The sequence below is a fragment of the Dendrobates tinctorius genome, unplaced genomic scaffold (assembly GCF_039654945.1).
Source record: "Dendrobates tinctorius isolate UK_male_01 unplaced genomic scaffold, ASM3965494v1 ptg000086l, whole genome shotgun sequence".
Classification (NCBI taxonomy): domain Eukaryota; kingdom Metazoa; phylum Chordata; class Amphibia; order Anura; family Dendrobatidae; genus Dendrobates; species Dendrobates tinctorius.
In genome coordinates this window covers 69,157,632-69,172,299 of record NW_027361754.1, presented here as the reverse complement: position 1 = coordinate 69,172,299, position 14,668 = coordinate 69,157,632, and the positions used below count along the sequence as shown (strand labels likewise).

The 14,668-nt window shown below is 42.4% G+C and overlaps 1 protein-coding gene across 5 annotated transcripts in view; it reads left to right on the top strand.

The window, feature by feature from the left end:
- The first annotated feature begins 392 nt into the window (after window positions 1-392).
- Window positions 393-14,668, top strand: part of PRDM2 (PR/SET domain 2) — a 126,400-nt gene continuing 112,124 nt past the window's right edge. For 2 of the 5 annotated variants that reach the window (XM_073585554.1, XM_073585558.1), the window contains exon 1: window positions 398-525. The gene's annotated coding sequence lies outside the window, so the exon portion shown is untranslated. Of the gene's footprint in view, window positions 526-658; window positions 778-1,936; window positions 2,076-14,668 lie in introns of those variants that run through there. The other 3 variants (XM_073585555.1, XM_073585556.1, XM_073585557.1) reach the window with 3 other exon arrangements.

Here is a 14,668-nt window from a genome sequence, read left to right as displayed (position 1 = left end):
TAGCTCAGTAAATTTCCATTAAGGAGACTGGGAAAGCTGGGTGAAAGGTTTTAATCTATAACAGCAGTGAGGAATGATTGCAAGCAAGCCCTATATTGTTGGATCACTATGCAGATTGCCATTCAGAAGTCTAGGAAAGCTGGGTGAAGGCTTAAACATTACAGTATTAACATGATATATGCCACCTTTCATCACAGGACATCACAGGACATCTACCATGTGTCCTTGCACTGAGCACTGCCAGCACCAGATAGGCCCTAATAACCCAGTTTCCCATGCAAACTTGATTTCCTAGTTGGAAATGTTGCAAATCTTCCACATTTCCTAAACACAGACTTGGTTTCCCTTTTAACACAGTAAATAGACATAGCCCCTTTAAGATGAGCCCCAGCTGGTGCTGAAGCTGAGCATGCTGGGAGCACTATTCAGTCTGCAGGCCTGTGTGTGTGCTGAGGAGGAGGCTAGGGGCAGCAGCACTGATCAATGGGAGGCTGCTGCAAGCTGCCTGGGACCGAACCTGGACAGGTAGGTGGCCTTGATCACTGCTCAAGGTAATGAGACTGCACAGCAAAGGGGGAGGGGAAGGGGGGTAGCAGGGCACAAAGCACAGGAGGGGGCACAGAAACCTCAGGAAGTTGTCAAACAATCCTGACCACCATCACCAGGATTCTGGTCTGTGCAATGACTATTGCTGCCCTTCCACTTCTCCCCCTGGATGCTGGATACAGGACTTTTATTGGAGTTACAGCCTTGTATACAGCGGCAGGAAATCTATAGGTGATGACATGTGCGAGCTGTGGCTTTGTTCCGGCTTAAGGCTTTTCTTTTTGTTCCACATTTTACAGAAAGATCTTTTTTTTTTATTTTTTTTTTTTTTTATCCTCCCCCCCCCCCCCCCTTCCTAGAGAAAAAAAAAAGACCCCTTTCCAAAGTGCAATTTTTATTCCAATATTATGAATTTTTTTTAAAAAAAAGGAATTAAACATTTAATATTTATTTGATTTTGTTTATAAAGTAACTATTTCATGTGTACACTACGTGACTGTACCGATGGGCATTTTCAGCCCCCTGGAAGCTTTGTATCAGACACACCTCCTTCCTTTTTTATCATTTTTAGCTTTGGACAGTGTTTTAACACTTCAATATTTTTTTTTTTTTAAATAAATCCTACTTTTGATTGCTATATATATCAAAATAAATTTTTTGAGAAATCAGGTCCTTTTGTTTCAGTTTAAAACAATAATTCTAAAAAAAAACACGTCAATAAATAACAGCAAATGGATCCAAAATTGCCATTGTGTTAGAGGATGTAAGAAAAGGGGAGACGAATAATCTATTGAACGACGGGCGCCATAATTTCCGAATTTGTGTAAATAAATAATCCCATGGAGAAAATTGTGTAAGGTGCGATATTCTATAGGCAGAAGCTGTAATTAGGGGGTCTGCTTTCTAAAGAAAGGCGACGATTTCCAGGGTGTCTCATGCTCAGCGCAGAATGTGTGAAATGTCTCCTTTTTGAAGGTAGCACGGGTGTAAATTGGGAATTCGTCTTCTAAGTCTCGCCTCTCGTCCTGAAGCTTTGCAGCGGCAGGAGGTCCTTGAATGTCTGGGCCAGACAATGTGGCACAGCCGAATTTTAATAATTCCACTTGACAAAGGCCCCATGTCATATCCCTCTGCATTCTGCCCCCCCCCCAGAATACAGATTCGACGATACATATCGCAGGAGGGTGTTGCGATAGTTCTAATGAATTGTGTCCCTAAATAGGTTTTGTCATCTGTTGGCCCTTTTAATACAATTTGTCAAAAATCCTCTTTGTAAAATTAAAAACAAATGTATATTAAAACTGTTTTTTTTTTTCTCGAAAAAGTGCCTTTTTTAAAAAAAAAAAATAGTGAAATTTTTTAAGTTGTTTTTTTTTTGTTTTTTTTTCAGCTGCCATGTAGAATTTGTAGCCCAAGTCCTATTGTTTGCCTTCGCCGACAGTTTGGGGTTAGCAGATGCAGCAGGTATCTCGCAGGAAGGAATGTGGTGAACTGTACAGACAGTCTGTTATTAACCAAGTCGTTCCCAGGTCTGTAGTTACCACTGCTGGCTGCTTTGTAAGACAAAGGGCCAGCCATTTGATTTATATGGAGAATGCATTTAGGGAGGGCACGACCCCCTTTGAAGGGATCTCTCTCTTCCATTTTTTTTTTTTTGCAAGAATAACCTAGAAGACCAAAATGTCGTTAGATGCTGTTTTTTGTGTATATGTTAGCTTTTCATATATAGCATATTATTGTAGGAGTTCACGCTCTGATAGGCAGTAGAGTCACAGCGGCATCGGATTCTTGTCAAAACTTTCACACTTGTTTCAATGAAAAAACAGCCTTTTTTCTGGCACAAACAAAGTAACGAATATCACACTCCTTTTTGGACGGAGGCAAAGCGACAACAAGGTCTCACCCAGACAGCAATTCAGGTTCTGCCTTAGGCTCAGTTTGCTCACATTGATTCCTTACTCTCCAGTTCCCCCACATTAGACTCACCTGAGCCACTACAGCTGCCTTTTGTAGGGCCTGCAAAGCTGGGACTGGAGGTATGGGAGCGACCTTTCCCACCCCGACTCTTTTGGTTGCTCCTAAATACCAGACCCAAAATATGGTCCCTATAAAAACCTTCTCTGCAACCAACAATGGCCGGAGCTCTCAATTCCAGCTTGGTAATGCATAACTATTACCCACAAATTTTCCATATACACACACACACACACACACACACACACACACACACACACACACACACCTCTGGCAAAAATTAAGACACGACTGTAAAATTTTCAGTTCGTCTGATTTTCCTCCTTACAGGTATATTTTTGAGTAAAATTTAAATTGTTCTTTTATTCTATAAACTACTGAATTTCCAAGCACTAAATTTGTTTTTATTTTCAGAAGATGAGAAATAGCCAAAATAACAAAAAAAAAAAAAAAATGCAGTGCTTGCAGACCTCAAATAATGCTAAGAAAACAGGTTCATAATCATTTAGAAACAACAATACTAATGTTTTAACTCAGGAAGAGTTCAGAAATCAATATTTTGTGGAATAACCATGATTTTTAATCACAGCTTTCATGCGTCTTGGCATGCTTTCCACCAGTCTTTCACACTGCTTTTGAGTGACCTTATGCCACTCCTCGTACAACAATGTAAGCAGTTCTTCTTTGATGGCTTGTGACTATCCATCTTCCTCTTGATTACATTCCAGAGGTTTTCAATGGGGTTCAGGTCTGGAGTTTGGGCTGGCCATGACAGGGTTTTGATGTGGTGGTCCTTCATCCACACATTGATTGACTTAGCTGTGTGGCATGGCGCATTGTCCTGCTGGAAAAACCAGTCCTCAGAGTTGGGGAACATTGACTGAGCAGAAGGAATCAACTGTTTTTCCAGGATAACCTTGTATGCGACTTGACTCATACGTCCTTCGCAAAGATTAACCTGTCCAATTCCAGCCTTGCTGAAGCATCCCCAGATCATCAGCGATCCTCCACCAAATTTCACAGCGGGTGCAAGACACTGGCTTTTACACCTCTCCAGGTCTCGGTCTAATCATTAGACGACCAGGTGTTGGGCAACGCTGAAAATTAGACGCATCAGAGAAGATTACCTTACTCCAGTCCTCTATGGTCCAAACCTTATCGTCTTTGGCAAACTTCAGCCTGGCTCTCCTTTTGCTTCTCATTGTTAAAAGTCTTTTTTTTTTTTTTTTTTTTTTTTTTTTTTAGCTTTATATGACTTAAGCCCTGCATGTAGGAGCCTTTTGCAAACTTTTCTTGCCATTCCCTTCACCCCAGCTGCCATTTGACATTCCTCTTGTAGGTCACTTGATGTCATCCTGCGGTTGCTGAGTGACATTCGGATAAGATGACGGTCATTTCGGTCAGTGGAGAGTCGCTTTCGTCCTCTGCCGGTCTGTAGCATTGTTGTCCCCAATGTCTGCTGCTTGACCTTGTTGTAATGGAATGAAGTCTTAGAAATTTTAAGGATGGAGGCAACGTGACACTCACTGTATCCCTCTGCTAGTAAAGCCGGAATTGAGCCCTTCTTTTCCTCACTCAATTATTTTTTCCATTCCTATTACTTTTGGGATATTACTAGCACTTGTTTTGCCATCCAGCTTGTCCTATTGCAAGAGGATTGTGAACACCACAGCAGGTTTTTTTATACTTCATTAAATAAGATTAGGTGATCACCTGAACCAAACCAGAAGCACATTAAGTAGAATGAGGTGTACTCTGGTTGGAATTCAACTGGTAATAGAATGGCTGTCAGACATGTAGAGAAGCTGACTTTTATAAAACTGTGCAGTGGGCTCTTAATTTTTGCCAGAGCTGTATGTGTGTGTGTGTATATATATATATATATATATAATACCGTATGTGTAATATATATCACACACACACACACACTTGAAGGCAGCACAGCAAAAATAAGAAAAAATGTGCATTTTTTTTCTTATTTTTGCTGTGCTGCCTTCAATTTTTCCTGGATTTATTGTCCAGGTTTGGTACATACCTAGAAGGCTTTTGCACCCTTTTGTAATTTTTTGTTTTTTTTATATATTATACCGGCTGGGTCCCAGGAAAGGTAATCGGACTTGGAAACACTGGTCCGAGCGTGATACGATGTTTTGTCAGCTGGCACTCGGACAGTAAATACAGTGGTGTGAGCGAGTCCTTACACCAAGGTCATATCAGATTGTCCTAGCATAGGCTGGACTTCATCAGTGAACATTTATTGCTTTTTTAAAGCTAAGACCCCAATTGATAAAACAGTTTTTTTTGCCAGAATTTTGGTGTAAGACGGTTTAAAAAAAAAAAAAAAAAAAAAAAAACTTAAGCCATTGGTACGACAGTCCCGGCAGGAATCACTTTCCCTCTTTTGGAAAGCTGGTGGAGCTTTGTGGGAAAGGGTAGCTGTCAACAATTCATCTTTGTTTATGCCACAAAAGTGATGAAGAAATGTAGTCTAATCCCTGACTTGCTGTGACACATGGCAGCTGCAGGATGCACCCAGATTCAAGCGCATCTTACTCCAGTGAGTTTTTAGTCTCATTAGGGTCTGTGCACACGTTGCGGTTTCAGCTGTGGATCCGCAGCAGATTTGGCCCTGTTTCTCCTGCGTTGTACAGTACCATTAAAATGAATAACGCTGTGCACATGCTGCGGAAAATTCCGCGCAGATTTGTTGCGGGTTCATTTCCGCAGCATGTCAATTTTGTATGGATTCTGCAGCATTTTCCACCTGCTCCATTATAGGAATCCACAGGTGTAAAAACGCAGGTGAAATCTGCAGAAAATCCACAATAAATCCGCAGGTAAAACGCAGGTCATTTTACCTGCGGATTTAGGAAAATCCATGCGGAAAAATCCGCAGGGTAATCTGCAACGTGTGCGCATACCCTAAATGTTTTTGGCTATTTTCGGTACATCCCTTAGGGTTATTAGAATGGTAGGAATTTTTCACCATAGCTTTCCCATTCTAGCAGTCAGACCCTTTACTAATTTTACCTTTACTGCACATCTGCTGGACACTGGTGTAAAAAACTAAATAAGGTCTCAAAAGCCCAGTGCTCTTGATATTTCTCTATTGATTTCTGTCCTGCATTACATCAACAATCCACTGATTTTTCTGTAATACTGTAATGCTTAATGAGTAACCCTTGTGTCCCCACACCCAAATAGTACACTTAAAATAAGCAATTTTATAAAATATCTTATAAGAGAAATTTGTTTCTTTCTCCTCGTGGATTGATCTTTCACTCTCTCTTTCTAGGTAGAATCTGTATTTGCTGAAAACATGTTCACATTACTGAAATATGAAATGACATTAGTGCTCATAAAATTCTATGGAGAGCATAATTAAAGTGTAACTATTGTGTCAGTTGAACTTGTAGCAGATTGTCTGTCTGCCTTTAGCTCCTTCCCAGAATGCCTATGTCTGCCTCTAGCTCCCTAGATTGTCTGTCTGCCTCTAGCTCCTCACTAGAATGTCTGTCCCTAGCTCCTCCCTAGAATGCCTGTGTCTGCCTCTAGCTCCTCCCTAGAATGCCTGTGTCTGCCTCTAGCTCCTCACTAGAATGTCTGTCCCTAGCTCCTCCCTAGAATGCCTGTGTCTGCCTCTAGCTCCTCCCTAGAATGCCTGTGTCTGCCTCTAGCTCCTCACTAGAATGTCTGTCCCTAGCTCCTCCCTAGATTGTCGGTGTCTGCCTCTAGCTCCTCCCCAGAATGGCTGTGTCTGCTGCTAGCTCCTCCCCAGAATGGCTGTGTCTGCTGCTAGCTCCTCCCCAGAATGGCTGTGTCTGCCGCTAGCTCCTCCCCAGAATGTCTGTGTCTGCCTCCAGCTCCTCCCTACCTAGAGTCTTATGAACATCAACTGTCATCTTATCTCAGTAATGGGAGTGTCTTTATTCATTAAAGACAGATTTTACCCATGAATTGAGAATGAATGATCAGTTCAGGAGAAGAGAGAAGCAGATTTATCTAAGATTGTTACATAGTTTCTTATTTTCTTGTATACTATTGATTTGTATGCATAAAAAGTGATCGTTACGCTTTAATTTACCATGTGGTGTTGCTGCAGGGAAAACTGAAAGGTTTCCCAACAGATTACAGGTGATTGCATGGGATCCCTGAACTTTTCGATGAGACTTTTTTTTTTTTTTAATTGACATTTCTACTCCGTACGAATTGTCAAAAGTAGACAGAATATTAGTGACTGTGTATTTGTTTTGTTCTTGTTACAAACAAGCATACGTGGCCTTTGATGTATGTGGTGCAGATGCCCTCTTTATACATGCCACAGCAGGGGTTATGATTTTCAGCATAGCCAGATATGGGAACATGACAATATTACTTTTCAGCTTTGTCCCGTCCTCGCTACTGTATCTGGGTGTATCTTCTTTTTCTTTATTTAAAATTTTGCATTGGCGCTGTCTTAGGCGCGGGCGGCAATAGTGCACAAAAAAAATATGAAACCTCAGCTGTCATAGGAAAACCCCCGCTGTCTGCATTGTTTACAAACTTTTAAGATCCTGTTGTTTGGTCGCTATGTTGGACTCCTGTTTGGTCACTATGTTGGACTCCTGTTTGGTCACTATGTCGAGCTCCTCTTTGGTCACTATGTCGGACTCCTGTTTGGTTCCTATGTCGAGCTCCTACATATTTTCTCAGGTTTTGGATTTACACAATTACATTTATAGACAATAGCTGAATTTACAAGGCTAAATCTATTAGTTTCAGAGCTCATTCAGATGTCCGTTTTTCTCATACGAGTGCTATTTGTTATTGATCCGAGTGTCGGCTCAAACTTGCCAAGTCTATGGATCTGTGAAAAAATTGGACAGCACTTGAATGCCATCCGTGTGCTGTCTGTTTTTGTTTTTCACAGACTGTTTAATAGGAGAAGTTAGAGAAACCTCTATGATATATAATTTTTTTTTTTTTTTTTTTCATCCAAGAAAAACTGATGAAGCGCTGACAACTCTGGTAAATAAAAAAACCACTGTAGAAATTCACGCTTTTTTGCATTTGAGAAAATTCACTGATATTTGAATGAGCAATTATGGCTCATTCAGACATGTACGTTAAAAAAGACCCAAAACCTATGAAAAAACGTGAAAAAAAAACCCCCAAAACATATGAAAAATGGTCCTGATTTCACCACTGATTTTATGTAGGGTGCCGTTAGAGTAATGGTTTTTCTACCTTTTATCTAGAAATCAATGGAAATTGGCCAACTCTCAAATGGCATTTGAATGCTGTCCATTTTTTTTTTTTTTTCATGGACCCTTAGATCGCCAATTTTGACCTGACCAGGGCTGCCACTAGGAATTTCGGGGTCTCATACTGGCAAAATTTTCGGGCCTCCTTGAGACTCCGCCCAGGCTCCACCCCAGCTCCGCCTCCACTCCTGGAACCTTCCACAGTCCCACTGCCCACTTTTGGAAAAACTCATCTTCTGCACCACGTCCTCACCAATCTGATATTATCAGTTCCCAGCAGACACCAGATTACACATATAGCCAGCAGCTTTTGTTTTAGCCAAAAGATTTTTTAAGCTGCCGCCACGACAAGATACTCTTTTGGCCGTGCCCTACACTACTCTATCCTATTAAGCATTTCTTAAAATATCCAATACTCCTTTTAGGTATATTTTTATTTTTCTTTAAGGGAGCGAATCACATATATTTTTTAGAATGACCATTAACCTCTTTACTCCCAAGGGTGGCTTGCACGTTAATGCCCGGGCCAATTTTTACATTTCTGACCACTGTCCCTTTATGAGGTCATAACTCTGAAACGCTTCCATGGATCCCGGTGATTCTGACATTGTTTTCTTGTGACATATTGTAGTTCATGTTAGTGGTAAAGTTTCATTCCTATAACTTGTGTTTATTTGTGGAAAAAATGGAAATTTGGCGAAAATTTTGAAACAACTTTAAATTTTTATGCCCTTAAATCAGAGATATGGCACACAAAAAAACTTATTACGGTAAGTAACATTTCCCACATGTTTACTTTACATCAGCACTATTTTGAAACCAAAATTTTTTTTTTTTTTGTTACGAAGCTATAAAGGTTAAATTTGACCAGCGATTTCTCATTTTTTACAACACCATTTTATTTTTAGGGACCACATCACATTTGATGTCACTTTGAGGGGTCTATATGATAAAAAATACCCAAAAGTGACACCATTCTAAAAACTGCACCCCTCAAGGTGCTCAAAACCACATTCAAGAAGCTTATTAACCCTTCAGGTGCTTCACAGGAATTTAAAAAAAGAACATTTAACTTTTTTTCACAAAAAAAATTGATTCAGGTCCAATTTTTTTTTTATTTTGCCAAGGGTTACAGGAGAAATTGGACTGCAAAAGTTATTGTGCAATTTTTTTCTGAGTACGCTGATACCTGATATGTGGGGGCACTGTTTCGGCACATGGAAGAGCTCGGAAGGGAACGAGCGTCGTTCGACTCTTTAAACGCAAAATTGGTTGGAATTGAGATCGGGTGCCCCTGATGTGCCTAAACAGTGGAAACCCCCCACAAGTGACCCCCTTTTTGGAAACTAGACCCCCCCCCCAATCTAGATGTGTGTTGAGCACTTTGAACCCCCAAGTGCTTCACAGAAGATTATAGCGTAGAGCCATACAAATAAAAAAAAATATTTTTTTCCACAAAAATATTTTTGCCCCAATTTTTTTTTATTTTACCAAGGGTAACAGGAGAAATTGGAGCCCAAAAGTTGTTGTGCAATTTGTCCTAAGTAGGCTGATACCCCATATGTGGGGGTAAACCACTGTTTGGGCGCATGGCAGAGCTTGGAAGGGAAGGAGCGCCGTTTAACTTTTTCAACGCGGAATTGGGATCAGATGCCATGTTGCGTTTGGAGAGCACCTTATGTGCCCAAACAGTGGAACCCCCCCAATTCTAACTCCAGCCCTAACCCTAGCCCTAACCCAACCTTAATGGGGAAAATGGAAATAATTCCATTTTTTTTAATTTTATTATTTTTCCCTAACTAAGGGGGTGGTAAACAGGGGTTTGATTTACTATTTATAGCGGGTTTTTATGTTTGGCAGCTGTCACACACTAAAAGACGCTTTTTATTGTAAAAATAGTTTTTGCATCACCACATTTGGAGAGCTATAATTTTTCCAGATTTTGACCCAAAGTCATGTGAGGTCTTATTTTTTGCGGGACGAGTTGATGTTTTTATTGGTACCATATTTGGGCACATCACATTTTTTGATCACTTTTTATTCCGATTTTTGGGACGCAGAATGAACAAGAAAAAACAGCATTTCATGAATTTCTTTTTTTGGGAGGGGGGAGTTTACACCGTTCTGCGTGTGGTAAAATAAAGGGGTTTAATTTTTCGGGTCAGTACGATTACAGCGATACCTCATTTATATCATATTTCTTTTTTTTTTTTTTTTTTTATCTTTAGCCGCTTTTATACAATAAAAACAATTTTATATAAAAAATAATTTTTGCATCGTTTTCAGTAGAGTTGAGCGACTTTGGTTGGATCGGGTTTCGTGAAACTCGAAACATTCATCCACTCAATGCTGACTTTTATTCCCCACTGACTTGCATTGAGGTCGGGTTTTGGATGAAACTTCCGACTATTTTTGCCATAGTCGGACCAGTTTCATCCGACTCAAATTTTGTTTAAAGTCGCTCAACTCTAGTTTTCAGCGGTACCATGTTTATTCATATCCGTCTTTTTGATCGCGCGCTATTGCACTCTATGTTCAGCGGTATGATGATAAAGTGCTTTTTTTTAGGGGTTCACTAAAAGGGTTAACTAGTGGGACAGTTTTATAGGGCGGGTCGTTACTAAATATGTGTACTTGTTTTTTTTTTTTTTGTTTGTTTTTTTTTATTTACAAAAATTTTTTTTATTGGGAATATATATATATATATATATATATATATATATATATATATTTTTTTTTTAATTATTTTTACTTTGTCCCAGGTGGGGACATCACTGTCTAGTGTCGCTGATCTGACACTTTGCACAGCGCTGTGTCAGATCAGCGATCTGACAGGCACTGAGGAAGCTGCCTCCCTGCAGGACCCCGAAGGCTCCCGTGGCCATATTGGATCTGGGGGTCTGTAGGGAGGAGACCATCGGAGCAGCGCGAGCACATCGCGCTGCTCCAGGGGTCTTAGGGAAGCACGCAGGGAGCCACCTCCCTGCGCGATTCTTCCCTGTGCCCCTGGTACACTGCGATCATGTTTGATCGCAGTGTCCCGGGGGTTAATGTGCCGGAGCGGTCCGTGACCACCCCTCACACATAGTGTCTGGTGTTAGCTGTGATAATCAGCTGACACCCGGCCATGATCAGCGGCGCTCACCCTGTGAGCGCCGCTAATCACGTTGGATGTTCTATTCCATCTTTGGGACTTAGGTCCCAGGTCACATGGATGGAATAGTACGTCCAATGTAGGAAAGGGTTAATACCACAAACAAGGGTCAAAAACTATCACACCATGACCAGACCATATATTACCACTACATAGTGACCGAATAATATCAAATACCTCCATACCATGACCAGATCACATATTACCATCACATAGTGACCAAATAGTAACACATACAGTGATCACCAGTGACATTATATACAGAAGCTCTGTATATAGTGAACAGGTAATAGAGTGTATAGTGTCAGTGTTCAGGTAACACCCTGACTCACCAGTGATGTCTCTAGCTGAAGTCCATCATCTTTGCTTTTCTTTTTCATGCAGCGCAGACCGCCATCACTTCTTCCAGTCAGGACTCATCTTTGCATAAAATGACATAGTTACCTAGAGCCCCGCTTCCAGGGCACATTCGCCACTTTTTCCCTTTCTTCTACACTACACATCTGAATTCAGACGTGCACCATTAATATATTATTATGCTGTAAGGTCGGTGGGCCGAGCTGGGGGGTGGTTCCTCTGTATACCGCGCTGTGATGTACAGACACAAGATGAGGCAGGTTTCGGGTGGAACAGGTCCAAGTTTATTTTCCACCGTCCGACTGATGGCCCTCACAGCACACCGCAATATCTTTCCCACGGCCCTCCATGTCCAGGGCCGCTTCACACACCGTTCTTTACACCAGGGACGTATTTATACGTACCACCCCTTTTTCACTCTGTGACGATCCTGTCAGCTCAGTCACTGTGGCCGCCTTAGGCCCGTACACCATCAGCACTTTACTGGTCAGCTTCGTCGTTCCAAATACGGTGTCCTTCACCCCGTGCCTCGTCTATACTGCGGCTCTTCCTGTCAGGACCACCCCCCTGATGTTCTCCTCACAGTGCACAAACTGTCGTAGTCCTCCTGTCACTGGAGCTCCCCCTGGGGACTGGAACTTTCTGGAACCCTCCTTCAAATTTATATCTTTCCCAGTTCCCTGTAACTCCACCCCCCATGACCAACAGTTTCCTAAGCTGATGTCAAGTCCTTTGCTCACACTCCTTCCTGCCCTCTAATGGTCAACCCAAGATACTGCACGTCCACTACACTTTCTCAGCTGTTTCCCCACTGTATCAACTGACACCTGTCTAAACTGTGCAAACCTTCCCTTCTCTATTCTGACATGTCCGTCCGTCCGTCAGGTCACATTCCCTACAATGCAATCCACCATTCCAAATATAAATTATCCACCACTGTGGATATAAATAGCCATTTTGCCCACCTAATAAATATATACATTAATTAGCCCCTGTACTCTTTCTCCCAATTTATTACCAGTCACTGCATCCTCAACGCTCCCAACTATGTGCCTCCCACTCCCCCAATTCATTATATTTACATGCCCCTTCCTCCCCAATTCATTGTCATGTCTTCTCTCTCTCCCACCCCCATCCTCTATTCATTATCAGCTGCTCTCCCCTCACATTCAATACATCATTTAAGGCCCCGTCACACTAAGCGACTTACCAGCGATCCCGACACCGATATCAAGGTGTCAGGATCGCTGGTAAGTCGCTATGTGATCACTGGTGAGCTGTCACACAGACAGCTTCACCAGCGATCAGCACAGCGATGCCGAGCGCCCGGCATCGCTGGCTATCGCTGTAGAAAATAGTATCAAAATAAAAAATATAGTTATTCTCACCATCCGACGTCGCGTTCAGCCATCCTGCCTCTCTCCACGCTCCGGTCCCAGTAATCCTTTGCACGAATGACCGCGAGATGTCACGGTCTCGCGGGATAACAAAGTCTCGCGGTCATTCATGCAAAGGATCACTGGGACCGGAGCGTGGAGAGAGGCGGGATGGCTGAACGGGACGTCGGAAGGTGAGAATAACTATATTTTTTATTTTTTTACACCTGATCGCTGGTCTCCCGCTGTCACACACAGCGATGCGTGCTGGCCAGCGGGAGACCAGCGACCAAAGAAATGTCCAGAGGTTTCTTCCAGCGATACCGGCAGGGGGGCTGATCGCTGTCACACACAGCGATCTCGCTGGTGAGATCGCTGTTACGTCACAAAAGTTGTGACTCAGCAGCGATCTCGCTACCGAGATTGCTTAGTGAGACGGGGCCTTTACTCCCACCACCCTCAAAATTCATCATTATTTGCTCTCCCCATCCTCCACCTTCAATTCAATTGCTGTCCCTTGTCCATCACTTCATCATTTGCAGTCCCCTTTCCCCCCCACTTCATCATGTGCAGTCCCCTTCCTTCATGTGCAGACCCCCTCATCGCCTCCTCACCCCCTCCTCACCCATTTACAGTTAGGTCCATATATATTTGGAAAGAGACAACATTTTTCTAATTTTGGTTCTAGACATTACCACAATGAATTGTAAACAAAACAATTCAGATGCAGTTGAAGTTCAGACTTTCAGCTTTCATTTGAGGGTATCTACATTAAAATTGGATGAAGGGTTTAGGAGTTTCAGCTCCTTAACATGTGCCACCCTGTTTTTAAAGGGACCAAAAGTAATTGGACAATTGACTCCAAAGCTATTTCATGGACAGGTGGGGGCAATCCCTTTGTTATGTCATTCTCAATTAAGCAGATAAAAGGCCTGGAGTTGATTTGAGGTGTGGTGCTTGCATTTGGAAGGTTTTGCTGTGAAAGAAACATGCGGTCAAAGGAGCTCTCCATGCAGGTGAAACAAGCCATCCTTAAGCTGCTAAAACAGAAAAAACCCATCCGAGAAATTGCTACAACATTAGGAGTGGCAAAATCTACAGTTGGGTACATCCTGAGAAAGAAAGAAAGCACTGGTGAACTCATCAATACAAAAAGATCTGGGCGCCCACGGAAGACAACAGTGGTGGATGATCGCAGAATAGTCTCCATGGTGAAGAGAAACCCCTTCACAACAGCCTACCAAGTGAACAACACTCTCCAGGAGGTAGGCGTATCAATATCCAAATCTACCATAAAGAGAAGACTGCATGAAAGTAAATACAGAGGGTTCACTGCACGGTGCAAGCCACTCATAAGCATCAAGAATCAAAAGGCTAGACTGGACTTTGCTAAAAAAAACATCTAAAAAAGCCAGCACAGTTCTGGAAGAACATTCTTTGGACAGATGAAACCAAGATCAACCTCTACCAGAATGATGGAAAGAGAAAAGTATGGTAATGTCTAGAACCAAAATTAGAAAAATATTATCTCTGTCCAAATATATATGGACTTAACTGTAATTCATTTTATAAAGAAAAAAAATGTTGTAATACTTACCTTACAAGCGATCTCCAGCAGGCGCAGCTCTGCTTCTGGTCCTCGTACCTGTCGGCGCGTACTCGTTGACACCTGACCAGAAGTCCAGGGAGGGTGGAGGGAGTCAGAGCTGCGCAGCCGTCAAGGTAAGACGGTCGTGGACAGCCCCTAGAAAGCTCCCGGGCCCCGGTGCCGATGTGTGCTCCGCAGGCCCGCAGCACACAGCACATTTAGTGCATGATGGGGCCCGATCAGCAGAAGCACAAGAGGTGGGGCCCTGTGTGCCACTGGTCATCAGGCCCCATACAGAAGTAAGGGCAGTAATGCCCTGATGGTGGCCCTGGACCTGACACTCGGATCAATATTACACGTGTCTCTGAGGTTTTGCAAGGAAAATTTTTTTTCTTCCAGCTTCATAGACTATCATAGGTACAAGTGCTAT